The sequence below is a fragment of the Heterodontus francisci genome, chromosome 28 (assembly GCF_036365525.1).
Source record: "Heterodontus francisci isolate sHetFra1 chromosome 28, sHetFra1.hap1, whole genome shotgun sequence".
Lineage (NCBI taxonomy): Eukaryota > Metazoa > Chordata > Chondrichthyes > Heterodontiformes > Heterodontidae > Heterodontus > Heterodontus francisci.
In genome coordinates, this window is record NC_090398.1 from 21,484,202 (window position 1) to 21,511,045 (window position 26,844).

The following is a 26,844-nucleotide window of genomic DNA, read 5'->3' on the forward strand; positions in this document are numbered from 1 at the left end:
GTTTGTTGAAAGTTAATGAAGCTGTGTTCAACATTCATTATGTGACAGTACACCACAGCTGCTGGTCAGAGGCCGTGCTGATCTTTGAGGTTTGTCTCTGCATCGTGTTCAGTGAATTGACAGGAATTACTGTCACAGTTCAATCTCCGATTTGATTTGTCCCCAAATCTGAGACATTTTAACACTGATCTGATGATGTTGTGTGAGTTCAGTCCCACCTAATAAACAGACAGGTGTCCATCTGCTGGATTCTGCCCCGGACTGGAGTCACCCCTTAGATCAAATCCCTTTCCTAAAAATTGAACACAACATTCACTTGGACCTCTGTGTTGTTTCAAAGGTGATTCTGTTTTTTGTGTGTTTTGAGACAGAAAATGATCTTACTTGCACAGCCTCATACTGGTAAATTTTTCTCAGTAGTCAGACTCTCCGAGTCTCAATCTCACCATTTCCTGCCTGACCTCATTAGCTTTGTGGACTGTCTACAGGGCCAGTGTTTCTCAGAGTAAATGGGACTTTCTCTTACCCTTCTCCCCAGTCGATCTATGGAAACTCTTTGAATGGGAACGGTTCTCTCTGGTTGGTGCTCTCACAATCCTGTGCTGGTTTACCTGCTGTTGTTCCTCAGTCTACAATCCCTGTTTACTTCCAGCTGTGGACCTTTCTCATCAGTTCATCATTCACCAGGAGATCTAACTATGGCAGGGCACAAAATCAGAATAACATTGTTTCCTTCAAGATAAATGCAACATTCATTTGTTCTCTAATGTTTAATAATAAAGGTAACAATCTTAAAGACAATAAATATTGAATTGAATAAACAGCCTCAAGTATCTGTGCTCCAACATTCGATCTCTCTTTAAAGTCACAGCCACAACATGTGAGAGATTAAGTCTTCAGTCCCTGGTTCGAGGAGGTTGTGCATTCCACATGTTCCGACAGTCAGTCCAAGGCTAGAAGCAGTTCATTCCCCATGACTCAAAGTTCTGTCCCCAGTTAGCAACAGTTCATTCCCCATGACTCAAAGTTCAGTCCCCAGTTAGCAACAGTTCATTCCCCATGACTCAAGGTTCAGTCCCCAGTTAGTAACAGTTCATTCCCCATGTCTCAAAGTTCAGTCCCCAATTAGGAACAGTTCATTCCCCATGTCTCAAGGTTCTGTCCCCAGTTAGTAACAGTTCATTCCCCATGTCTCAAAGTTCTGTCCCCAGTTAGTAACAGTTCATTCCCCATGTCTCAAGGTTCAGTCCCCAGTTAGTAACAGTTCATTCCCCATGTCTCAAGGTTCAGTCCCCAATTAGGAACAGTTCATTCCCCATGTCTCAAGGTTCTGTCCCCAGTTAGTAACAGTTCATTCCCCATGTCTCAAGGTTCAGTCCCCAGTTAGTAACAGTTCATTCCCCATGTCTCAAGGTTCAGTCCCCAGTTAGTAACGGTTCATTCCCCATGTCTCAAAGTTCTGTCCCCAGTTAGCAACAGTTCATTCCCCATGACTCAAAGTTCAGTCCCCAGTTAGCAACAGTTCATTCCCCATGACTCAAGGTTCAGTCCCCAGTTAGTAACAGTTCATTCCCCATGTCTCAAAGTTCAGTCCCCAATTAGGAACAGTTCATTCCCCATGTCTCAAGGTTCTGTCCCCAGTTAGTAACAGTTCATTCCCCATGTCTCAAAGTTCAGTCCCCAATTAGTAACAGTTCATTCCCCATGTCTCAAAGTTCAGTCCCCAGTTAGTAACAGTTCATTCCCCATGTCTCAAAGTTCAGTCCCCAGTTAGTAACAGTTCATTCCCCATGTCTCAAGGTTCAGTCCCCAGTTAGTAACAGTTCATTCCCCATGTCTCAAAGTTCAGTCCCCAATTAGTAACAGTTCATTCCCCATGTCTCAAAGTTCAGTCCCCAGTTAGTAACAGTTCATTCCCCATGACTCAAGGTTCAGTCCCCAGTTAGTAACGGTTCATTCCCCATGACTCAAAGTTCAGTCCCCAATTAGTAACAGTTCATTCCCCATGACTCAAAGTTCAGTCCCCAGTTAGTAACAGTTCATTCCCCATGTCTCAAAGTTCTGTCCCCAGTTAGTAACAGTTCATTCCCCATGACTCAAAGTTCTGTCCCCAGTTAGTAACAGTTCATTCCCCATGACTCAAAGTTCAGTCCCCAATTAGTAACAGTTCATTCCCCATGTCTCAAAGTTCTGTCCCCAGTTAGTAACAGTTCATTCCCCATGTCTCAAAGTTCTGCCCCAGTTAGTAACAGTTCATTCCCCATGACTCAAAGTTCAGTCCCCAATTAGTAACAGTTCATTCCCCATGTCTCAAGGTTCAGTCCCCAATTAGTAACAGTTCATTCCCCATGTCTCAAGGTTCTGTCCCCAGTTAGTAACAGTTCATTCCCCATGTCTCAAAGTTCTGTCCCCAGTTAGTAACAGTTCATTCCCCATGACTCAAAGTTCAGTCCCCAATTAGTAACAGTTCATTCCCCATGTCTCAAGGTTCAGTCCCCAATTAGTAACAGTTCATTCCCCATGTCTCAAAGTTCAGTCCCCAGTTAGTAACAGTTCATTCCCCATGACTCAAAGTTCAGTCCCCAATTAGGAACAGTTCATTCCCCATGTCTCAAGGTTCTGTCCCCAGTTAGTAACAGTTCATTCCCCATGACTCAAGGTTCAGTCCCCAGTTAGTAACAGTTCATTCCCCATGTCTCAAAGTTCTGTCCCCAGTTAGTAACAGTTCATTCCCCATGTCTCAAAGTTCTGTCCCCAGTTAGTAACAGTTCATTCCCCATGACTCAAAGTTCAGTCCCCAATTAGTAACAGTTCATTCCCCATGTCTCAAGGTTCAGTCCCCAATTAGTAACAGTTCATTCCCCATGTCTCAAGGTTCTGTCCCCAGTTAGTAACAGTTCATTCCCCATGTCTCAAAGTTCAGTCCCCAGTTAGTAACAGTTCATTCCCCATGTCTCAAAGTTCAGTCCCCAATTAGTAACAGTTCATTCCCCATGACTCAAAGTTCAGTCCCCAATTAGTAACAGTTCATTCCCCATGTCTCAAGGTTCAGTCCCCAATTAGTAACAGTTCATTCCCCATGTCTCAAGGTTCTGTCCCCAGTTAGTAACAGTTCATTCCCCATGTCTCAAAGTTCAGTCCCCAGTTAGTAACAGTTCATTCCCCATGTCTCAAAGTTCAGTCCCCAGTTAGGAACAGTTCATTCCTCATGACTCAAGGTTCTGTCCCCAATTAGTAACAGTTCATTCCCCATGTCTCAAAGTTCAGTCCCCAGTTAGTAACAGTTCATTCCCCATGTCTCAAAGTTCAGTCCCCAATTAGTAACAGTTCATTCCCCATGTCTCAAAGTTCAGTCCCCAATTAGTAACAGTTCATTCCCCATGTCTCAAAGTTCAGTCCCCAGTTAGTAACAGTTCATTCCCCATGTCTCAAAGTTCAGTCCCCAATTAGTAACAGTTCATTCCCCATGACTCAAAGTTCAGTCCCCAGTTAGTAACAGTTCATTCCCCATGTCTCAAAGTTCAGTCCCCAATTAGTAACAGTTCATTCCCCATGACTCAAAGTTCAGTCCCCAGTTAGTAACGGTTCATTCCCCATGACTCAAAGTTCAGTCCCCAATTTGTAACAGTTCATTCCCCATGACTCAAAGTTCAGTCCCCAGTTAGTAACAGTTCATTCCCCATGACTCAAAGTTCAGTCCCCAGTTAGTAACGGTTCATTCCCCATGTCTCAAAGTTCAGTCCCCAATTAGTAACAGTTCATTCCCCATGACTCAAAGTTCAGTCCCCAGTTAGTAACAGTTCATTCCCCATGACTCAAAGTTCAGTCCCCAGTTAGTAACGGTTCATTCCCCATGTCTCAAAGTTCAGTCCCCAATTAGTAACAGTTCATTCCCCATGTCTCAAAGTTCAGTCCCCAATTAGTAACAGTTCATTCCCCATGACTCAAAGTTCAGTCCCCAGTTAGTAACAGTTCATTCCCCATGACTCAAGGTTCAGTCCCCAGTTAGTAACAGTTCATTCCCCATGTCTCAAAGTTCAGTCCCCAGTTAGTAACAGTTCATTCCCCATGTCTCAAAGTTCAGTCCCCAATTAGTAACAGTTCATTCCCCATGTCTCAAAGTTCAGTCCCCAATTAGTAACAGTTCATTCCCCATGACTCAAAGTTCAGTCCCCAATTAGTAACAGTTCATTCCCCATGACTCAAGGTTCATTCCCCATGTCTCAAGGTTCTGTCCCCAGTTAGTAACAGTTCATTCCCCATGACTCAAGGTTCTGTCCCCAGTTAGTAACAGTTCATTCCCCATGTCTCAAGGTTCTGTCCCCAGTTAGTAACAGTTCATTCCCCATGTCTCAAGGTTCTGTCCCCAGTTAGTAACAGTTCATTCCCCATGTCTCAAGGTTCTGTCCCCAGTTGGTAACAGTTCATTCCCCATGACTCAAGGTTCTGTCCCCAGTTAGTAACAGTTCATTCCCCATGTCTCAAGGTTCTGTCCCCAGTTAGTAACAGTTCATTCCCCATGTCTCAAGGTTCTGTCCCCAGTTAGTAACAGTTCATTCCCCATGTCTCAAGGTTCTGTCCCCAGTTAGTAACAGTTCATTCCCCATATCTCAAGGTTCAGTCTCCAGTTAGTAACAGTTCATTCCCCATGTCTCAAGGTTCTGTCCCCAGTTAGTAACAGTTCATTCCCCATGTCTCAAGGTTCTGTCCCCAGTTAGTAACAGTTCATTCCCCATGACTCAAGGTTCAGTCCCCAGTTAGTAACAGTTCATTCCCCATGTCTCAAGGTTCTGTCCCCAGTTAGTAACAGTTCATTCCCCATGTCTCAAGATTCAGTCCCCAGTTAGTAACAGTTCATTCCCCATGTCTCAAGGTTCTGTCCCCAGTTAGTAACAGTTCATTCCCCATGTCTCAAGGTTCTGTCCCCAGTTAGTAACAGTTCATTCCCCATGTCTCAAGATTCAGTCCCCAGTTAGTAACAGTTCATTCCCCATGTCTCAAGGTTCTGTCCCCAGTTAGTAACAGTTCATTCCCCATGTCTCAAGATTCAGTCCCCAGTTAGTAACAGTTCATTCCCCATGTCTCAAGGTTCTGTCCCCAGTTAGTAACAGTTCATTCCCCATGTCTCAAGGTTCAGTCCCCAGTTAGTAACAGTTCATTCCCCATGTCTCAAGATTCAGTCCCCAATTAGTAACAGTTCATTCCCCATGTCTCAAGGTTCTGTCCCCAGTTAGTAACAGTTTATTCCCCATGTCTCAAGGTTCTGTCCCCAGTTAGTAACAGTTCATTCCCCATGTCTCAAGGTTCTGTCCCCAGTTAGTAACAGTTCATTCCCCATGTCTCAAGGTTCTGTCCCCAGTTAGTAACAGTTCATTCCCCATGTCTCAAGGTTCTGTCCCCAGTTAGTAACAGTTCATTCCCCATGTCTCAAGGTTCTGTCCCCAGTTAGTAACAGTTCATTCCCCATGTCTCAAGGTTCTGTCCCCAGTTAGTAACAGTTCATTCCCCATGTCTCAAGGTTCTGTCCCCAGTTAGAAACAGTTCATTCCCCATGACTCAAGGTTCAGTCCCAAGTCAGAAACAGTTCATTCCCCATGTCTCAAGGTTCTGTCCCCAGTTAGTAACAGTTCATTCCCCATGTCTCAAGGTTCTGTCCCCAGTTAGTAACAGTTTATTCCCCATGTCTCAAGGTTCAGTCCCAAGTCAGAAACAGTTCATTCCCCATGTCTCAAGGTTCTGTCCCCAGTTAGTAACAGTTCATTCTCCATGACTCAAGGTTTAGTCGCCAGTTAGTAACAGTTCATTGCCCATGTCTCAAGGTTCTGTCCCCAGTTAGAAACAGTTCATTCCCCATGTCTCAAGGTTCTGTCCCCAGTTAGTAACAGTTCATTCCCCATGACTCAAGGTTCAGTCCCCAGTTAGTAACAGTTCATTCCCCATGTCTCAAGGTTCAGTCCCCAGTTAGTAACAGTTCATTCCCCATGTCTCAAGGTTCAGTCCCCAGTTAGTAACAGTTCATTCCCCATGACTCAAGGTTCAGTCTCCAGTTAGTAACAGTTCATTCCCCATGTCTCAAGGTTCTGTCCCCAGTTAGTAACAGTTCATTCTCCATGACTCAAGGTTCTGTCCCCAGTTAGTAACAGTTCATTCCCCATGTCTCAAGGTTCTGTCCCCAGTTAGTAACAGTTCATTCTCCATGACTCAAGGTTTAGTCGCCAGTTAGTAACAGTTCATTGCCCATGTCTCAAGGTTCTGTCCCCAGTTAGAAGCAGTTCATTCCCCATGTCTCAAGGTTCTGTCCCCAGTTAGAAACAGTTCATTCCCCATGACTCAAGGTTCTGTCCCCAGTTAGTAACAGTTCATTCTCCATGACTCAAGGTTTGGTCGCCAGTTAGTAACAGTTCATTGCCCATGTCTCAAGGTTCTGTCCCCAGTTAGTAACAGTTCATTCCCCATGACTCAAGGTTCTGTCCCCAGTTAGTAACAGTTCATTCTCCATGACTCAAGGTTTAGTCGCCAGTTAGTAACAGTTCATTGCCCATGTCTCAAGGTTTTGTTCCCAGTTAGTGACAGTTCATTCCCCATGACTCAAGGTTCTGTCCCCAGTTAGTAACAGTTCATTCTCCATGACTCAAGGTTCTGTCCCCAGTTAGTAACAGTTCATTCTCCATGACTCAAGGTTTAGTCGCCAGTTAGTAACAGTTCATTGCCCATGTCTCAAGGTTCTGTCCCCAGTTAGTAACAGTTCATTGCCCATGTCTCAAGGTTCTGTCCCCAGTTAGTAACAGTTCATTCCCCATGACTCAAGGTTCTGTCCCCAGTTAGTAACAGTTCATTCCCCATGACTCAAGGTTCTGTCCCCAGTTAGTAACAGTTCATTCCCCATGACTCAAGGTTCTGTCCCCAGTTAGTAACAGTTCATTGCCCATGTCTCAAGGTTTTGTTCCCAGTTAGTGACAGTTCATTCCCGATGACTCAAGGTTCTGTCCCCAGTTAGTAACAGTTCATTCCCCATGACTCAAGGTTCTGTCCCCAGTTAGTAACAGTTCATTCCCCATGACTCAAGGTTCTGTCCCCAGTTAGTAACAGTTCATTGCCCATGTCTCAAGGTTTTGTTCCCAGTTAGTGACAGTTCATTCCCCATGACTCAAGGTTCTGTCCCCAGTTAGTAACAGTTCATTCCCCATGTCTCAAGGTTCAGTCCCCAGTTAGTAACAGTTCATTCCCCATGTCTCAAGGTTCTGTCCCCAGTGAGAAACAGTTCATTCCCCATGACTCAAGGTTCAGTCCCCAGTTAGTAACAGTTCATTCTCCATGACTCAAGGTTTAGGCGCCAGTTAGTAACAGTTCATTGCCCATGTCTCAAGGTTCTGTCCCCAGTTAGTAACAGTTCATTCCCCATGACTCAAGGTTCTGTCCCCAGTTAGTAACAGTTCATTCCACATGTCTCAAGGTTCTGTCCCCAGTTAGTAACAGTTCATTCTCCATGACTCAAGGTTTAGTCGCCAGTTAGTAACAGTTCATTCCCCATGTCTCAAGGTTCTGTCCCCAGTTAGAAACAGTTCATTCCCCATGACTCAAGGTTCAGTCCCCAGTTAGTAACAGTTCATTCCCCATGTCTCAAGGTTCTGTCCCCAGTTAGTAACAGTTCATTCTCCATGACTCAAGGTTTAGTCGCCAGTTAGTAACAGTTCATTCCCCATGTCTCAAGGTTCTGTCCCCAGTTAGAAACAGTTCATTCCCCATGACTCAAGGTTTAGTCGCCAGTTAGTAACAGTTCATTCCCCATGTCTCAAGGTTCTGTCCCCAGTTAGAAACAGTTCATTCCCCATGACTCAAGGTTCTGTCCCCAGTTAGTAACAGTTCATTCTCCATGACTCAAGGTTTAGTCGCCAGTTAGTAACAGTTCATTCCCCATGTCTCAAGGTTCTGTCCCCAGTTAGAAACAGTTCATTCCCCATGACTCAAGGTTCTGTCCCCAGTTAGTAACAGTTCATTCTCCATGACTCAAGGTTTAGTCGCCAGTTAGTAACAGTTCATTCCCCATGTCTCAAGGTTCTGTCCCCAGTTCGAAACAGTTCATTCCCCATGACTCAAGGTTCTGTCCCCAGTTAGTAACAGTTCATTCTCCATGACTCAAGGTTTAGTCGCCAGTTAGTAACAGTTCATTGCCCATGTCTCAAGGTTCAGTCCCCAGTTAGTAACAGTTCATTCCCCATGTCTCAAGGTTCTGTCCCCAGTTAGAAGCAGTTCATTCCCCATGTCTCAAGGTTCAGTCCCCAGTTAGTAACAGTTCATTCCCCATGTCTCAAGGTTCTGTCCCCAGTTAGAAGCAGTTCATTCCCCATGTCTCAAGGTTCAGTCCCCAGTTAGTAACAGTTCATTCCCCATGTCTCAAGGTTCTGTCCCCAGTTAGTAACGGTTCATTGCCCATGTCTCAAGGTTCAGTCCCCAGTTAGTAACAGTTCATTCCCCATGTCTCAAGGTTCTGTCCCCAGTTAGAAGCAGTTCATTCCCCATGTCTCAAGGTTCTGTCACCAGTTAGTAACAGTTCATTCCCCATGACTCAAGGTTAATATCCCAGTTAGTAACAGTTCATTCCCCATGACTCAAGGTTCAGTCCCCAGTTAGAAGCAGTTCATTCCCCATGTCTCAAGGTTCAGTCCCCAGTTAGAAGCAGTTCATTCCCCATGTCTCAAGGTTCTGTCCCCAGTTAGTAACGGTTCATTGCCCATGTCTCAAGGTTCAGTCCCCAGTTAGTAACAGTTCATTCCCCATGTCTCAAGGTTCAGTCCCCAGTTAGTAACAGTTCATTCCCCATGTCTCAAGGTTCTGTCCCCAGTTAGTAACAGTTCATTCCCCATGACTCAAGGTTCTGTCCCCAGTTAGTAACAGTTCATTCCCCATGTCTCAAGGTTCTGTCCCCAGTTAGTAACAGTTCATTCCCCATGTCTCAAGGTTCTGTCCCCAGTTAGTAACAGTTCATTCCCCATGTCTCAAGGTTCTGTCCCCAGTTAGTAACAGTTCATTCCCCATGTCTCAAGGTTCTGTCCCCAGTTAGTAACAGTTCATTCCCCATGTCTCAAGGTTCTGTCCCCAGTTAGTAACAGTTCATTCCCCATGTCTCAAGGTTCTGTCCCCAGTTAGTAACAGTTCATTCCCCATGTCTCAAGGTTCTGTCCCCAGTTAGAAACAGTTCATTCCCCATGACTCAAGGTTCAGTCCCAAGTCAGAAACAGTTCATTCCCCATGTCTCAAGGTTCTGTCCCCAGTTAGTAACAGTTCATTCCCCATGTCTCAAGGTTCTGTCCCCAGTTAGTAACAGTTTATTCCCCATGTCTCAAGGTTCAGTCCCAAGTCAGAAACAGTTCATTCCCCATGTCTCAAGGTTCTGTCCCCAGTTAGTAACAGTTCATTCTCCATGACTCAAGGTTTAGTCGCCAGTTAGTAACAGTTCATTGCCCATGTCTCAAGGTTCTGTCCCCAGTTAGAAACAGTTCATTCCCCATGTCTCAAGGTTCTGTCCCCAGTTAGTAACAGTTCATTCCCCATGACTCAAGGTTCAGTCCCCAGTTAGTAACAGTTCATTCCCCATGTCTCAAGGTTCAGTCCCCAGTTAGTAACAGTTCATTCCCCATGTCTCAAGGTTCAGTCCCCAGTTAGTAACAGTTCATTCCCCATGACTCAAGGTTCAGTCTCCAGTTAGTAACAGTTCATTCCCCATGTCTCAAGGTTCTGTCCCCAGTTAGTAACAGTTCATTCTCCATGACTCAAGGTTCTGTCCCCAGTTAGTAACAGTTCATTCCCCATGTCTCAAGGTTCTGTCCCCAGTTAGTAACAGTTCATTCTCCATGACTCAAGGTTTAGTCGCCAGTTAGTAACAGTTCATTGCCCATGTCTCAAGGTTCTGTCCCCAGTTAGAAGCAGTTCATTCCCCATGTCTCAAGGTTCTGTCCCCAGTTAGAAACAGTTCATTCCCCATGACTCAAGGTTCTGTCCCCAGTTAGTAACAGTTCATTCTCCATGACTCAAGGTTTGGTCGCCAGTTAGTAACAGTTCATTGCCCATGTCTCAAGGTTCTGTCCCCAGTTAGTAACAGTTCATTCCCCATGACTCAAGGTTCTGTCCCCAGTTAGTAACAGTTCATTCTCCATGACTCAAGGTTTAGTCGCCAGTTAGTAACAGTTCATTGCCCATGTCTCAAGGTTTTGTTCCCAGTTAGTGACAGTTCATTCCCCATGACTCAAGGTTCTGTCCCCAGTTAGTAACAGTTCATTCTCCATGACTCAAGGTTCTGTCCCCAGTTAGTAACAGTTCATTCTCCATGACTCAAGGTTTAGTCGCCAGTTAGTAACAGTTCATTGCCCATGTCTCAAGGTTCTGTCCCCAGTTAGTAACAGTTCATTGCCCATGTCTCAAGGTTCTGTCCCCAGTTAGTAACAGTTCATTCCCCATGACTCAAGGTTCTGTCCCCAGTTAGTAACAGTTCATTCCCCATGACTCAAGGTTCTGTCCCCAGTTAGTAACAGTTCATTCCCCATGACTCAAGGTTCTGTCCCCAGTTAGTAACAGTTCATTGCCCATGTCTCAAGGTTTTGTTCCCAGTTAGTGACAGTTCATTCCCGATGACTCAAGGTTCTGTCCCCAGTTAGTAACAGTTCATTCCCCATGACTCAAGGTTCTGTCCCCAGTTAGTAACAGTTCATTCCCCATGACTCAAGGTTCTGTCCCCAGTTAGTAACAGTTCATTGCCCATGTCTCAAGGTTTTGTTCCCAGTTAGTGACAGTTCATTCCCCATGACTCAAGGTTCTGTCCCCAGTTAGTAACAGTTCATTCCCCATGTCTCAAGGTTCAGTCCCCAGTTAGTAACAGTTCATTCCCCATGTCTCAAGGTTCTGTCCCCAGTGAGAAACAGTTCATTCCCCATGACTCAAGGTTCAGTCCCCAGTTAGTAACAGTTCATTCTCCATGACTCAAGGTTTAGGCGCCAGTTAGTAACAGTTCATTGCCCATGTCTCAAGGTTCTGTCCCCAGTTAGTAACAGTTCATTCCCCATGACTCAAGGTTCTGTCCCCAGTTAGTAACAGTTCATTCCACATGTCTCAAGGTTCTGTCCCCAGTTAGTAACAGTTCATTCTCCATGACTCAAGGTTTAGTCGCCAGTTAGTAACAGTTCATTCCCCATGTCTCAAGGTTCTGTCCCCAGTTAGAAACAGTTCATTCCCCATGACTCAAGGTTCAGTCCCCAGTTAGTAACAGTTCATTCCCCATGTCTCAAGGTTCTGTCCCCAGTTAGTAACAGTTCATTCTCCATGACTCAAGGTTTAGTCGCCAGTTAGTAACAGTTCATTCCCCATGTCTCAAGGTTCTGTCCCCAGTTAGAAACAGTTCATTCCCCATGACTCAAGGTTCTGTCCCCAGTTAGTAACAGTTCATTCTCCATGACTCAAGGTTTAGTCGCCAGTTAGTAACAGTTCATTCCCCATGTCTCAAGGTTCTGTCCCCAGTTCGAAACAGTTCATTCCCCATGACTCAAGGTTCTGTCCCCAGTTAGTAACAGTTCATTCTCCATGACTCAAGGTTTAGTCGCCAGTTAGTAACAGTTCATTGCCCATGTCTCAAGGTTCAGTCCCCAGTTAGTAACAGTTCATTCCCCATGTCTCAAGGTTCTGTCCCCAGTTAGAAGCAGTTCATTCCCCATGTCTCAAGGTTCAGTCCCCAGTTAGTAACAGTTCATTCCCCATGTCTCAAGGTTCTGTCCCCAGTTAGAAGCAGTTCATTCCCCATGTCTCAAGGTTCAGTCCCCAGTTAGTAACAGTTCATTCCCCATGTCTCAAGGTTCTGTCCCCAGTTAGTAACGGTTCATTGCCCATGTCTCAAGGTTCAGTCCCCAGTTAGTAACAGTTCATTCCCCATGTCTCAAGGTTCTGTCCCCAGTTAGAAGCAGTTCATTCCCCATGTCTCAAGGTTCTGTCACCAGTTAGTAACAGTTCATTCCCCATGACTCAAGGTTAATATCCCAGTTAGTAACAGTTCATTCCCCATGACTCAAGGTTCAGTCCCCAGTTAGAAGCAGTTCATTCCCCATGTCTCAAGGTTCAGTCCCCAGTTAGAAGCAGTTCATTCCCCATGTCTCAAGGTTCTGTCCCCAGTTAGTAACGGTTCATTGCCCATGTCTCAAGGTTCAGTCCCCAGTTAGTAACAGTTCATTCCCCATGTCTCAAGGTTCAGTCCCCAGTTAGTAACAGTTCATTCCCCATGTCTCAAGGTTCTGTCCCCAGTTAGTAACAGTTCATTCCCCATGACTCAAGGTTCTGTCCCCAGTTAGTAACAGTTCATTCCCCATGTCTCAAGGTTCTGTCCCCAGTTAGTAACAGTTCATTCCCCATGTCTCAAGGTTCTGTCCTCAGTTAGTAACGGTTCATTCCCCATGACTCAAGGTTCAGTCCCCAGTTAGTAACAGTTCATTCCCCATGACTCAAGGTTAATATCCCAGTTCGTAACAGTTCATTCCCCATGTCTCAAGGTTCAGTCCCCAGTTAGTAACAGTTCATTCCCCATGACTCAAGGTTAATATCCCAGTTAGTAACAGTTCATTCCCCATGACTCAAGGTTCAGTCCCCAGTTAGTAACAGTTCATTCCCATGTCTCAAGGTTCAGTCCCCAGTTAGTAACAGTTCATTCCCATGTCTCAAGGTTCAGTCCCCAGTTAGTAACAGTTCATTCCCCATGACTCAAGGTTCAGTCCCCAGTTAGTAACAGTTCATTCCCATGTCTCAAGGTTCAGTCCCCAGTTAGTAACAGTTCATTCCCCATGACTCAAGGTTCAGTCCCCAGTTAGTAACAGTTCATTCCCATGTCTCAAGGTTCAGTCCCCAGTTAGTAACAGTTCATTCTCCATGACTCAAGGTTTAGTCGCCAGTTAGTAACAGTTCATTCTCCATGACTCAAGGTTTAGTCGCCACTTAGTAACAGTTCATTCCCCATGTCTCTATCTTCAGTTCCCAGTTGGAAACAGTGCATGCAGTGAATGAGTAAAATTAGATACCATCAGAAATGAACTTGCATTTCTTTTACTATGAATGGTAATTTCCATGCACAACTGGACAATATATATGTACACAATCTATGAGTGAAAATTAGAACCAGTAACTGAATGATTTAGAGTAGTCTGCGTCATTAAATACAGCCTACTCTTAGTTTGAAGAGACACCAAATCACTATCTCTAGAAATATGAACAGTACTTGGGGAATTGGAGTCTTTGGATTTATCAGATTCATTCTTCAGATACAATCGATGTGATTGGGGAATTGGAGTTTAAGGATTTATCAGGATCACTCTCATAGAAATATAGAAACATAGAAAGTAGGAGCAGGAGTAGGCCATTCAGCCATTCGAGCCTGCTCCGCCATTCATTATGATCATGGCTGATCATCCAACTCAGTAACCTGTTCCCACTTTTGCCCCACACCCTTTGATTCCTTTAGACCCAAGAGCTATATTTAACTCCTTTTTGAAAACATACAATGTTTTGGCCTCAACTGCTTTCTATGGTAGCAAATTCCACAGGCTCACCACTCTCTGGATGAAGAAATTTCTCCTCATCTCAGTTCTGAAAGGTTTACCCGGTATCCTTAGACTATGACCCCTGGTTCTGGACTCCCCCACCATTGGGAACATCCTTCCTGCATCTACCTTGTCAAGTGCTGTTAGAATTTTATAGGTTTCTATGAGATCTCCCCCCACTCTTCTGAACTCCAGCGAATATAATCCTAAAAGACTCAATTTCTCCTCATACGTCAGTCCCACCATCCCAGGAATCAGTCTGATAAACCTTTGCTGCACTCCCTCTAAAGCAAGAACATCCTTTCTCAGATAAGGAGACCAAAACTGCACACAATATTCCACGTCTGGCCTCACCAAGGCCCTGTATAATTGCAGCAAGACATCCCTGCTCCTGTACTCGAATCCTCTCACTATGAAGGCCAAACATTTTCCTTTTTTACCGCCTGTTGTACCTGCATGCTTACTTTCAGCGACTGGTGTATGAGAACAACCAGGTCTCGCTGCATATTCCCCTCTCTCAGTTTATAGCCGTTCAGATAATAATCTGCCTTCCTGTTTTTGTTACCAAAGTGAATAACCTCACCTTTATCCACATTATATCGCATCTGCCATGCATTAGCCCACTCACTCAACTTGTCCAAATCACCCTGAAGCCACTCTGCATCCTCCTCACAACTCACCCTCCCACCCAGTTTTGTGTCATCTGCAAATATGGAGATATTACATTTAGTTCCCTCATCTAAATCATTAATGTATATTGTGAATAGCTGGGGTCCTCTCGAGATACAATAGATGTGATTGGGGTAATAAAAGCAAAATGCTGCGGATGCTGGAAATCTGAAATAAAAACAAGAAATGCTGGAACCACTCAGCAGGTCTGGCAGCATCTGTGAAAAGAGAAGCAGAGTTAACGTTTCGGGTCAGTGACCCTTCTTCGGAACTGACAAATATTAGAAAAGTCACAGGTTATAAGTAGGTGAGGTGGGGGTGGGTCAAGAGATAACAAAGGAGGTCGACATTGGACCAGGCCACATAGCTGGCCAAAAGGTCACGGAGCAAAGGCAAACAATATGTTAATGGTGTGTTGAAAGACAAAGCATTAGTACAGATTAGGTGTTAATACACTGAATATTGAACAGCAGCAAGTGCAAACCTGAAAAAAAACAGTGGGTAAGCAAACTGAACAAACTAAGATGAAATGAAATAAATGCAAAAAAAAAGATTGTAAAAAATGTAAAAAAGAATGTAAAAAAAAGGAAGAAAAAATAACTAAAAATGAAAGTAAAATGGGGGGCTGTCATGCTCTGAAATTATTGAACTCAATGTTCAATCCGGCAGGCTGTAGTGTGCCTAATCGGTAGATGAGATGCTGTTCCTCGAGCTTGCATTGATGTTCACTGGAACACTGCAGCAATCCCAGGACAGAGATGTGAGCATGAGAGCAGGGGGGAGTGTTGAAATGGCAAGCAACCGGAAGCTCAGGGTCCTGCTTGCGGACTGAGCGGAGATGTTCCGCAAAGCGGTCACCCAGTTGTGATTGGGGAATTTGAGATTGAGGATTTATCGGAATCACTCTCGAGATACAATAGATGTGATTGGGGAATTGGAGTTTGAGGATTTATCGGGATCACTCTCGAGATACAATAGATGTGATTGGGGAATTGGAGTTTGAGGATTTATCGGGATCACTCTCGAGATACAATAGATGTGATTGGGGAATTGGAGTTTGAGGATTTATCGGGATCACTCTCAAGATACAATAGATGTGATTGGGGAATTGGAGTTTGAGGATTTATCGGGATCACTCTCGAGATACAATAGATGTGATTGGGGAATTGGAGTTTGAGGATTTATCGGGATCACTCTCGAGATAAATAGCTGTGATTGGGGAATTGGAGTTTGAGGATTTATCGGGATCACTCTCGAGATACAATAGATGTGATTGGGGAATTGGAGTTTGAGGATTTATCGGGATCACTCTCGAGATACAATAGATGTGATTGGGGAATTGGAGTTTGAGGATTTATCGGGATCACTCTCGAGATAAATAGCTGTGATTGGGGAATTGGAGTTTGAGGATTTATCGGGATCACTCTCGAGATACAATAGATGTGATTGAGGAATTGGAGTTTGAGGATTTATCGGGATCACTCTCGAGATACAATAGATGTGATTGGGGAATTGGAGTTTGAGGATTTATCGGGATCACTCTCGAGATACAATAGATGTGATTGGGGAATTGGAGTTTGAGGATTTATCGGGATCACTCTCGAGATAAATAGCTGTGATTGGGGAATTGGAGTTTGAGGATTTATCGGGATCACTCTCGAGATACAATAGATGCGATTGGGGAATTGGAGTTTGAGGATTCAATACTGTAATAAATTATTTATGAAAGTTAGAATCTCTTCAATCTTTGGATGTTTATATAAACGGGGTCAGTATAGAACAATAAGTTACTGACCGATTTCATCTACAGAAACCTTCTTTCCTGTTCCATGATGAATTATTTGGAGATAAGTTCCGGGACATTTAATTTACCTGAACAGATATTTAACTGAAGCCGTGCACAATTGGTGGCCGAGGTGGTGTATGCTCTCTGCCACTACTGAGACAGAGCTCTGCATCAATTAATGACCCTCAGTTAGTCCGCTCCTCCTATTGCCTACGATCAAGAGACTGACAGCTCCTCCCATCAATCCACAAACACGGAGCCCATAGCCACGCTCACACCTTTGATCAGCACTGCGTTATATAGCTTTTTAAAATTCTTTCATGGGATGCGGTCATCGCGGTCATGGCCAGCATTTATTTCACATCCCTAATTGCCATTGAGAGGGTGGTGGTGAGCCGCCTTCATAAACCACTACAGTCCATGTGATGTAGGTACACCCACAGTGCTGTGAAGCAGGGAGTTCCAGGATGTTGACTCAGCGACAGTGAAGGAATGGCGATAGAGTGCCAAGTCATAATGATGTGTGACTTGGGGGGACACTTGCAGATGGTGGTGTTCCCATGCATCTGCTGCCCTTGGTCTTGTAGGTGGTAGAGGTAATGGGTCTGGAAGGTACTGTCAAAGGAGTCTTGGCAAGTTGCCGCACTGCATCTTGTAGATGGTACACACTGCTGCGAATGTGTGCCGTTGGTGGAGGGAGTGAATGCTGAAGGTGGTGGATGTGGTGCTGATGAGACAGGCTGCTTTGTCTTGTATGGTGTTGAGCTTCTTGGGTGTTGTTGGAACTACACTCAGCTGACATTAACATCTGTCAGAGGGAAAATGTTAGAAGCTCTTATTAAAAATGTTACAGCAGGAGGGCACTTAGAAACATTCAAGGTAATCAGGCAGAGTCAACATGGTGTTGTGAAAGGGATATCATGTTTAACCAATTTATTGGAGTTCTTTGAAGAAGTAACATGTGTTGTGGATAAAGTTGAACCGGTGGATGTACTGAACTTGGATTCTCAAAAAGCATTTGATAAGGTGCCACATCAAAGGTTATTGTGTAAAATAAAGGCTGCGTTTGCTGACCATGCAACCAGTAGGTGGTGCTGCAGTGGCACATGTGCAAATGCAGCCTGTGCCACTAAAACGTCATCGTCTGTGAATTCAGGCAGCAGCCAGGACTAAAGATGGCGCTGCTCAAATAATCACACAAAGGCAACCTAAACACATGGCAGCACATAATAGCCGGAGGGAGAGAGCGAGCAGGCCGGGGAGGCAGTGAGCGAGCGAGCGGATGGGTGGGTGGGAAGCGAGCAGGCAGCTGGGGAGGGGGTGGGCGAGTGGGGATGGAGGAGGAGCGCGCACCCCGCACCAGCAAGGTCTTCGGCCACGCTCTCCCAGCTTCCCCCACCCCTCTCTCTCCCCATGTTACACAATGACGTCATCTGTGCATGCGCCAACCAGTCCTGGCAATGCGGAACGCGGCGCATGCACAGAGAGTAGGAGTCAATTTGCGCATGTGCGCAGATTGGCGCAGTCTGATGATGTCAGCTGCCGGCTGCGCTGTCAATAATCACTTTGTAAAATAAAAGCTCACGGTGTAGGAGGAAACATTTTGGCATGGATAGAAGACTGGCCAGCTAACAGGAAACAGAGAGTGGGCATAAATGGATCATTTTCTGCTTGGCAAGATGTAATATGTGGTTTGCCACAGGGATCAGTGCTGGGGCCTCAACTTTTTACAATTTATATTCATGACTTGGATGAAGGGGCCAAAGGTATGGTTGCTAAATTTGCTGATGACACAAAGATAGGTAGGAAAATAAGTTGTGAAGAGAACGTAAGGACTCGACAATGGGATATGGATAGGTTAAGTGAGTGGGCAAAGATCTGGCAAATGGAGTATAATGTGGGAAAATGTCAAATTGTGCATTTTGGCAGGAAGAATAAAAAAGCATCTTATCAAAATGGTGAAAGATTGCAGAGCTCTGAGATGCTGAGGGATGAGTGCCCCAGTGCTTGAATCGCAAAAGGTTAGTATGCAGGTCCAGCAAGTAATTAGGAAAGCTGATAGAATTTTGTTTATTGTGAGGGGAATTGAATACAAAAGTGGAAAGGTTATGCTTCAGCTATCCAGGGTATTGGTGAGACCACATCTGGAGTACTATTTAAGGAAGGATGTAAATGCATTGGGAGCAATTTAGAGAACGTTTACTAGACTAACACCTGGAATGGGCGGGTTGTCTTATGAGGAAAGGTTGGACAGGCTAGGCTTGTATCTGCTGGAGTTTAGAAGAGTAAGAGGCGACTTGATTGAAATATATAAGATTCTGAGGGGTCTTGACAGGGTGAATGTGGAAAGGATGTTTCTCTTGTGGGAGAATCTAGAACGAGGGGTCACTGTTTAAAAATAAGGGGTCATCCATTTAAGACAGAGATGAGGAGAAATTTTTTCTCTCAGAGGGTCGAAAGTCTTTGGAACTCTCTTCCTCAAAAGGTGATGGAAGCAGAGTCTTTGAATATTTTTAAGGCAGAGATAGATAGATTCTTGATAAGCTAGAAAGCTTATTGGGAATAGTCGGGAATGTGGAGTGGAGGTTACAATCAGATCAGCCATGATCTTGTTGACTGGTGGAGCAGGATCGAAGGGCCGAGTGGCCTAATCCTGCTCCTAATTCGTATGTTCAAATGTTGTATGTTTGTTTATAGTCAATACTTCATTTCTGCAATCAGTGTTTTTGTCGAGACAAAACATCTCCATGCGCAAAATAAAGCCAGATTTATTTCTAACACAGCAGCATGCTCAAGAGAGATGAAAATATAAGGTGAAAGGTTTGAAGCAGTCTCTGAAGGGGGTTTCTTGTTACTGTTTCTGTGTTTCCAGCTCCCTGTAGAGTATTTTATTGTAGGCAACTCGCACTTTTCATTGGGGCCCAATATTCTTCTTGAACCTTGTTCCACGTAAGAGACTTGTCTCTATTTGAGGTTCACGTGTCTTCACAAGATTCAATTCAATAGAAAGAGATGAGAGTAGACAGGAGAGGAGGTTCTGCTTCAGTCCCAGAGCACAGGCTTTTCTGATCAGTTCAAAGCTCTGTGGCCAGTTCAAATTCTGCAACAGCCAGTTAGTCATGTGACTAAACTGGTATGACCACATCTGTTTGTGTATTCGGTCATTTTAACAGTTAAACTGAAATGTTCTCTCCCCCACCCTCAACGTCTGGCAATCAGAACTACATTGTGGATTGAATGTCCTTTTAAGCACTGCTGTTAATATGCTAAAATAAAAGCAAAATACTGCGAATGCTGGAAATCTGAAACAAAAACAAGAAATGCTGGATTCACTCAGCAGGTCTGGCAGCACCTGTGGAAAGAGAAGCAGAGTTAACGTTTCGGGTCAGTGACCCTTCTTCGGAACCGAAGAAGGGTCACTGACCCGAAACGTTAACTCTGCTTCTCTTTCCACAGATGCTGCCAGACCTGCTGAGTGAATCCAGCATTTCTTGTTGCTGTTAATATGCTAATGTGTCTCTCCAGCTAAAATCTGGCAATTTTTTTTTAAAGCCAGTTCTTTCTTCACCAACAGCTTAAAATCAATGCTCGTGTGGTGAAATTAATTTTCCCCATTCTTGGCAGGTGGGGGTCTGCATGACAATGGCTGTGCAGCACGAAACCAGATGGATTGTGAACTGCAGGCTGTACAACAAGGGAGCAAAGATGAGATAAATATGATTGATCTGCCACAGTACTACATAAAGAATAACAATTGTCAGATCTGCTGTGCCCATTACTATCAGTTAGTTAGTTAGGCATTTAGAGAAATTGTATTTTCCTCGGGATCGGATGAGAATCACGAACAAAGTAACCGTCAGCATGAGAGAGAGAAAATATTCCACAAATGACAGATCATACAGAGGGACATTGACAGTGAAGAACAACTTGTTGACAACATTCTTGAAGACAGAGGTGGAATAATACTTCAATCGAGGAACAATCAAGGGTGATTTTCACTGAGTGATGGTGTAAAACGGGAGACATTGATATTGACTTAAATGGAATAGAAAATCAGGTGCAGTGTGTAATAGGTGGCTGATTCAGTATTGCCTGTTCACACCACTGCCCAAAGTTAAAATTATACTCACCCCCTTCAGCTTTGGGGGTTCTGTAATGAATAAGAACTGAGTCTGTACCTAGTGACCAACCCCGTATTCTTCCCTTTACTTCCACTACATAGTATGGGTCTTGTCCAAAGTGAAAATTACACCCAGTATCTCTTTTAGTGGTGTGCAGCAAAGTTATATAATCTGCAAGTGTAATAACAATTAACATCCAGCAATGTGTTTCACACAATTAAATATATTTCAATGAAATGGTTAGTCTAGTCTCCACCATCATGCAGTTGGAAATTGACTCATTAAAATAATCCACAATTTAAGCAAAGTAGTGAGCTATGATGAAGAGACATTGCTGATCTGTTCAGCACTCGACCTTTCTTCACTTTGTGTACTACGACATATTTCAAAGGGCCACAATAAATAATTTTGCCCAGTATTATGTAAGATCATGTTGTGGTTATGTTACTGGACTGGTAATCCCGAGGTTTTGACTAACAATCCAGAGAATGTGAGATCAAATCTGACCATTGCAGGTTGAGAATTTGAAATGACTTCCAATCTCAAAATTAAAAAAAAGACATCAGCAAAACTGATCATGAAGCTGTCATATTGGAGAAAGTGAAGAGAAACTGTGATCCTTACCAGCTCTTATATGACTCCAGGTAACTGTCCTCTGAAGTGGATGAGGAAGTAATTCAATTGCATCAAGGCAAATAGTGATGGACAATCAATGCCAGCCTTGTCAGTGACATTCACATCCTGAGAATGAATTAAATAAAACGGAGTAATACACTTATATCCCATTGTAAATGGTTAATAAATCAAATAATAATCATTAATAGCAAGTACATAGTCACAAATTCTCATATTATACCAGAACTTGCTTTGGATACAAAATACAATCATACCTGGTACCTTGGTGAACTTGACAGTATTAAGGGTAAAAATTCAACTTGCCTAAGTGATGCGAAATGGTTGGTATCACATCGGCCGCCCATGAACACCCAGCCCGATATTCAGTTCCACTGACGTCAAGGGAACTGAATACAGGGTGGTGGGTATAACAGGCGGCCAATGTAACACCGCCTGTTTTTTTGCTGCCTCCCTAAATGAATTTCTCCCCACATTTCAACAGATGTTGCTGATTTTTAAGGGGTATTCTTAAATAAGAGCCTAATTGAAATAGATGGTCTAGAAATGTAATCAGTGATTTCTAATCCTACATAATGGAGACATCCAGAAAAAAATGCTTCATGATCAGTCAAACAGCAGGTTTAAAGTTCGACAAGTTCTGATGCAAAATGTAATTGTTTTCATAAGAGTACCAGCATGAGAGAATGGGATAATGAATGATGTAATACAGTTATCATGGGGGATTTTAAACTTCATAAACTCTGGGCAAAACATATTTGCAGTAACAGTGTTGAGGATGCATTCATGGAATATATACAAGATAGTTTTCTTAATCAGTGTGTCAAGGAACCAACAAGGGAATATGCTTTTTTGGATCTAGGATTGCACAATGAGAAAGGCATAATTAATAACCTTCGTAGAAAAGGGCCTCTAGCGAAGGGTAAATCACTTGCTAAGTGATTATTGGCTAGAATCATTTGCCAACATTTTGCACTGAGTTTGTAAATGATTTAGTAAAGTCTGAAACTAGAGTCTTAAGTCTAAACAAAGCAAACTATGTAGGTATGAGGGACGTGGTAGTCAAGGTAGATTGGGAAACTACATGAAAAGTTATAATGGTAGGAAACAGTGACTAGCATTTAAAGAATGAATGTATAATTTTCATTAAATATACATGCTGTTGAGCCATAAAAACCACAGAAAAAGTGGCCCATTGGGGCTAACAAGGGGAGTTGGTATTAGATCAGAAGTAGCTTATAAATGTTGCCAAAAAGTGTAATAAGTCTCAGGATTTGAAGGATTTTACAATTTTGCAAAGAAGGACCAAGAAATTAATAAGGAAAGAGAAAAGAGAACGTAAGTGTAGACTGGCAAGAGCCATAAAACATATATAAACTCGTAGTACTGGAGAAGTTAATGGGACGAAATGCAAAAAAAACCCTGCACCTGGCATCCTGCATACAAGGGGTTTAAAAGAGACCACTGGTTTTGATCTTCCAGAATTCCTTCAATTCGAGAACAATTTCCAAGGATTGGAAGGTAGCAAACATAACCACACTTTTTTAACAAAGGGGGAAGAAAGAAAACAGGGAACCATAGGTCAGTTAGCCAAGGAATTGTCAACAGTGTTATCAAGTGGCACTTGCTCAGCAATAACCTGCTCACTGACGCTCAGTTTGGGTTCCACCAGGGCCATTCAGTTCCTGACCACATTACAACCTTGGTCCAAACATGGACAATGGAGCTGAACTTCAGAGGTGAGGTGACAGTGACTGCCCTTGACATCAAGGTAGCATTTGACAGAGTATGGAATCGAGGAGCCCTCGCAAAATTGGCATCAAGGGGAATCAGAGAGAAAATCTCCACTGGCTGGAGACATACCTAGCACAAAGGAAGATGGTTGTGGTTGTTGGAGGTCAATCATCTCAGTCCCAGGTCGGACATCACTGCAAGAGTTCCTCAGGGGAGTGTCCTAGGCCGAAACCATCTTCAATTGCTTTCTCATTGACTTTCCCTCCATCATAAGGTCAGAAGTGGGGCTGTTCACTGATGATTGAACAATGCTCATCACCATTTGCCATTCTTCATATACTGAAGCATCACGTATCCAGATGCAGCAAGACCTGGACAACATCCAGGCTGAGCTGATAAGTAGCAAGTAACATTCACACCACACAAGTGCCAGGCAATGAGCAACTCAAAAAAAAAAAGAATCTAACCATCTCCCCTTAATGTTCAATGGCATTACCTTGCTGAATACCCCACTACTAACATCCTGAGGGCTAGCATTGACTAGAAACTGAACTGGACCAGTCACATAAATACTGTGACTCCAACAGCAGGTCAGAGGCTGGGAATTCTGTGGCAAGTAACTCACCGCCCGTCTCCCCAATGTCTGTCCATCATCTGCAAGGCACAAGTCAGGAGTGTGATGGAATACTCTCCACTTGCCCGAATCGGTGCAACAACAGTTCCAACAACATTCAAGAAGCTCAACACCATCCAGGAAAAAGCAGCCTGCTCGATTGGCACCCCATCCACCAGCTTCAGCATTCACTACCTTCACCCCCGTCGCACAGTGGCAGCAGAGTGTACAAGATGCACTGCAGCAACGCACCAAGGCTCCTGTGACAGTGCCTTTCAAACCCACGACCTCTACTACCTGGAAGGATAAGGGCAGTAGATGCATGGGAACACCACCACCTGCAAGTTCCACTCTGAGCCATACACCATCCTGACCTGGAACTATATTGCTATTCCTACTGGGTCAAAATCCTGGAATTCCCTTCCTTACAGCACTGTTGGTGTACCTACACCCCAAGGACTGCAGCGGTTCAAGAAGGCAGCTCACCACCACCTTCTCAGAAGCAATTAGGGATGGTGATGAATGCTTTCTGAGACAGTGATTCCCACATCCCATGAAGGAATAGAAAAAGGTCAGGAGTAGGATAAATGCTGGACTCTATTATGAGAGACATGGTAACAGGACATTTAGAAAATCATAAAATGATTATGCAGAGTCAACATGGATTTATGAGAAGGCAACTCATATTTGGGAAATCTCAGAGTAGTTTTTGAACAATGAACTAGGAAGATGGATAAGTAATATATTTGTGTTTTCAAAAAGAAATTTAATGATTTTCCACACAAGAGGTTATTGCACAAAGATAGAACATGTGTAAATGTGTGGAGTAATATATTAGAGTGGATTGGGGATTGGTTTATGGACAGAAAACAGAGAGTCCATCCTCCCCGGGTTACACACTGTCTGATCACACTGAGCCATCCTCCCCGGGTTACACACTGTCTGATCACACTGGGTCCATCCTCCCAGGGTTACACACTGTCTGTTCTCACTGGGTCCATCCTCCCCAGGTTACACACTGTCTGATCTCACTGGGTCCATCCTCACCGGGTTACACACTGTCTGATCACACTGGGTCCATCCTCACCGGGTTACACACTGTCTGATCACACTGGGTCATCCTCTCTGGGTTACACACTGCCTGATCTCACTGGGTCCATCCTCCCCGGGTTACACACTATCTGATCACACTGGGTCATCCTCTCTGGGTTACACACTGCCTGATCTCACTGGTTCCATCCTCCCCGGGTTACACACTATCTGATCACACTGGGTCATCCTCTCTGGGTTACACACTGCCTGATCTCACTGGGTCCATCCTCCCCGGGTTACACACTATCTGATCACACTGGGTCATCCTCTCTGGGTTACACACTGCCTGATCTCACTGGGTCCATCCTCCCCGGGTTACACACTATCTGATCACACTGGGTCATCCTCTCTGGGTTACACACTGCCTGATCTCACTGGGTCCATCCTCCCCGGGTTACACACTGTCTGATCACACTGGGTCCATCCTCCCCGGGTTACACACTGTCTGATCACACTGGGTCCATCCTCCCCGGGTTACACTGTCTGATCTCACTGGGTCTATCCTCCCCGGGTTGCACGCTGTCTGATCACACTGGGTCCATCCTCCCCGGGTTACACACTGTCTGATCACACTGGGTCCATCCTCCCCGGGTTACACTGTCTGATCTCACTGGGTCTATCCTCCCCGGGTTACACACTGTCTGATCACACTGGATCCATCCTCCCGGGTTACACACTGTCTGATCTCACTGGGTCCATCCTCCCCGGGTTGCACACTGTCTGATCTCACTGGGTCCATCCTCCCTGGTTGTACACTGTCTGATCTCACTGGGTCCATCCTCCCCAAGTTACTCACTGTCTGATCACACTGTGTCCATCCTCCCCGGGTTATACACTGCCTGGTCTCACTGGGTCCATCCTCCCCGGGTTACACACTGTCAGATCACACTGGGTCCATCCTCCCCGGGTTACACACTGTCTCATCACACTGGGTCCATCCTCCCCGGGTTACACTGTCTGATCTCACTGGGTCTATCCTCCCCGGGTTACACACTGTCTGATCTCACTGAGTCCATCCTCCCCGGGTTGCACACTGTCTGATCACACTGGGTCCATCCTGCCCGGGTTACACACTGTCAGATCACACTGGGTCCATCCTCCCCGGGTTACACACTGTCTGATCACACTGAGTCCATCCTCCCCGGGTTACACTGTCTGATCATACTGGGTCCATCCTCCCCGGGTTGCACACTGTCGGATCACACTGGGTCCATCCTCCCCGGGTTACACACTGTCTGATCTCACTGGGTCTATCCTCCCCGGGTTACACTGTCTGATCTCACTGGGTCCATCCTCCCTGGGTTACACACTGCCTGATCTCACTGGGTCCATCCTCCCTGGGTTACACACTGACTGATCTCACTGGGTCCATCCTCCCTGGGTTACACACTGCCTGATCTCACTGGGTCCATCCTCCCCGGGTAACACACTGTCTGATCTCACTGCGTCCATCCTCCCCGGGTTACACACTGTCTGATCACACTGGGTCCAGCCTCCCCAGGTTACACACTGTCTGATCACACTGGGTCCATCCTCCCCGGGTTACACACTGTCTGATCACACTGGGTCCATCCTCCCCAGGTTACACACTGTCTGATCACACTGGGGCCATCCTCCCCAGGTTACACACTGTCTGAGCACACTGGGTCCATCCTCCCCGGGTTACACACTGTCTGATCACACAGAGTCCATCTTCCCCAGGTTACACACTGTCTGATCTCACTGTGTCCATCCTCCCTGGGTTACACACTGATCTCACTGGTGTCCTGCAGCACCCAAGATATTTTTTACTGACATGGATGTTTCTGGCACAATATTCAACCATCAGGCCACCGGGTCAGCACCGGGTCTTTGGCAGAACAAAGTTAAACTAAACTCACTGTCACACATTCTCCCATCGATCTGTATCTTCAAAGATCTATTCATTTTCCCTTTTAAGTTACAATGGTATTTCTGATCTGCTCCCCCTACCCACCCCACCCCGAGTGTCATGTACTCTTCAATCCAAGAATTCCCGCTTTGTGATACCTCAATTAATCTGTCCTTTATCACCAAGCGAGTAGGATTCCAGAACTGCACAATCCTTTATAACTGAAGCTGAATTTTCCCCATGGGCTTTTAACCAGGTTTGTTATCATTTTAATATTCCATCCCTTTTTTCTGGTTTGCCTGAACAGAGTGAATACTCGTTACCTTCCGTGTTTCACATCATGAAAGGAATTGAAAGGATATGACTGAGAAAGAAATATCAGTCAGGGTAAATCAGAACATGAGGGAAGAATATTAAATTGGATCACTGATTTATCCAGGAAATAGACTAGATTAACTACTAATATCATCATAGCTCAGTCCCTTCAACTCTGGAACTAACTGAAACAATTCCACCTGAAAAGCCAGTATGTTCTTCCTGACATCCAAAACTGAACACATTGAGTTCCAACTAACTTCATTCATTAGAATGGGCCTTTGAGAGTTTTTCTGAAGGATTTGAAACTGACCTTTAATGATTTCTGTATTGAGAGTTGAACTCAGTTTGACAATCTCCCAGTAATTCCCTACTCACCCTGTATTCTAATCTGTAACTTTTCAATCTAAAGTGTATTGTCTCACATTGTTCGACATGAAGTT

At 44.6% G+C, this 26,844-nt stretch overlaps 1 protein-coding gene across 5 annotated transcripts in view; it reads right to left on the reverse strand.

Annotated features, from left to right (window-relative positions):
* Positions 1-26,844, reverse strand: part of LOC137385129 (NACHT, LRR and PYD domains-containing protein 3-like) — a 95,284-nt gene that overhangs the window by 48,453 nt on the left and 19,987 nt on the right. For 3 of the 5 annotated variants that reach the window (XM_068059946.1, XM_068059942.1, XM_068059945.1), the window contains 2 exons: positions 20,769-20,885; positions 527-696 (listed from right to left, as the gene is read on the reverse strand). The gene's annotated coding sequence lies outside the window, so the exon portion shown is untranslated. Of the gene's footprint in view, positions 1-526; positions 697-20,153; positions 20,316-20,768; positions 20,886-26,844 lie in introns of all 5 variants that reach the window. The other 2 variants (XM_068059944.1, XM_068059943.1) reach the window with 2 other exon arrangements.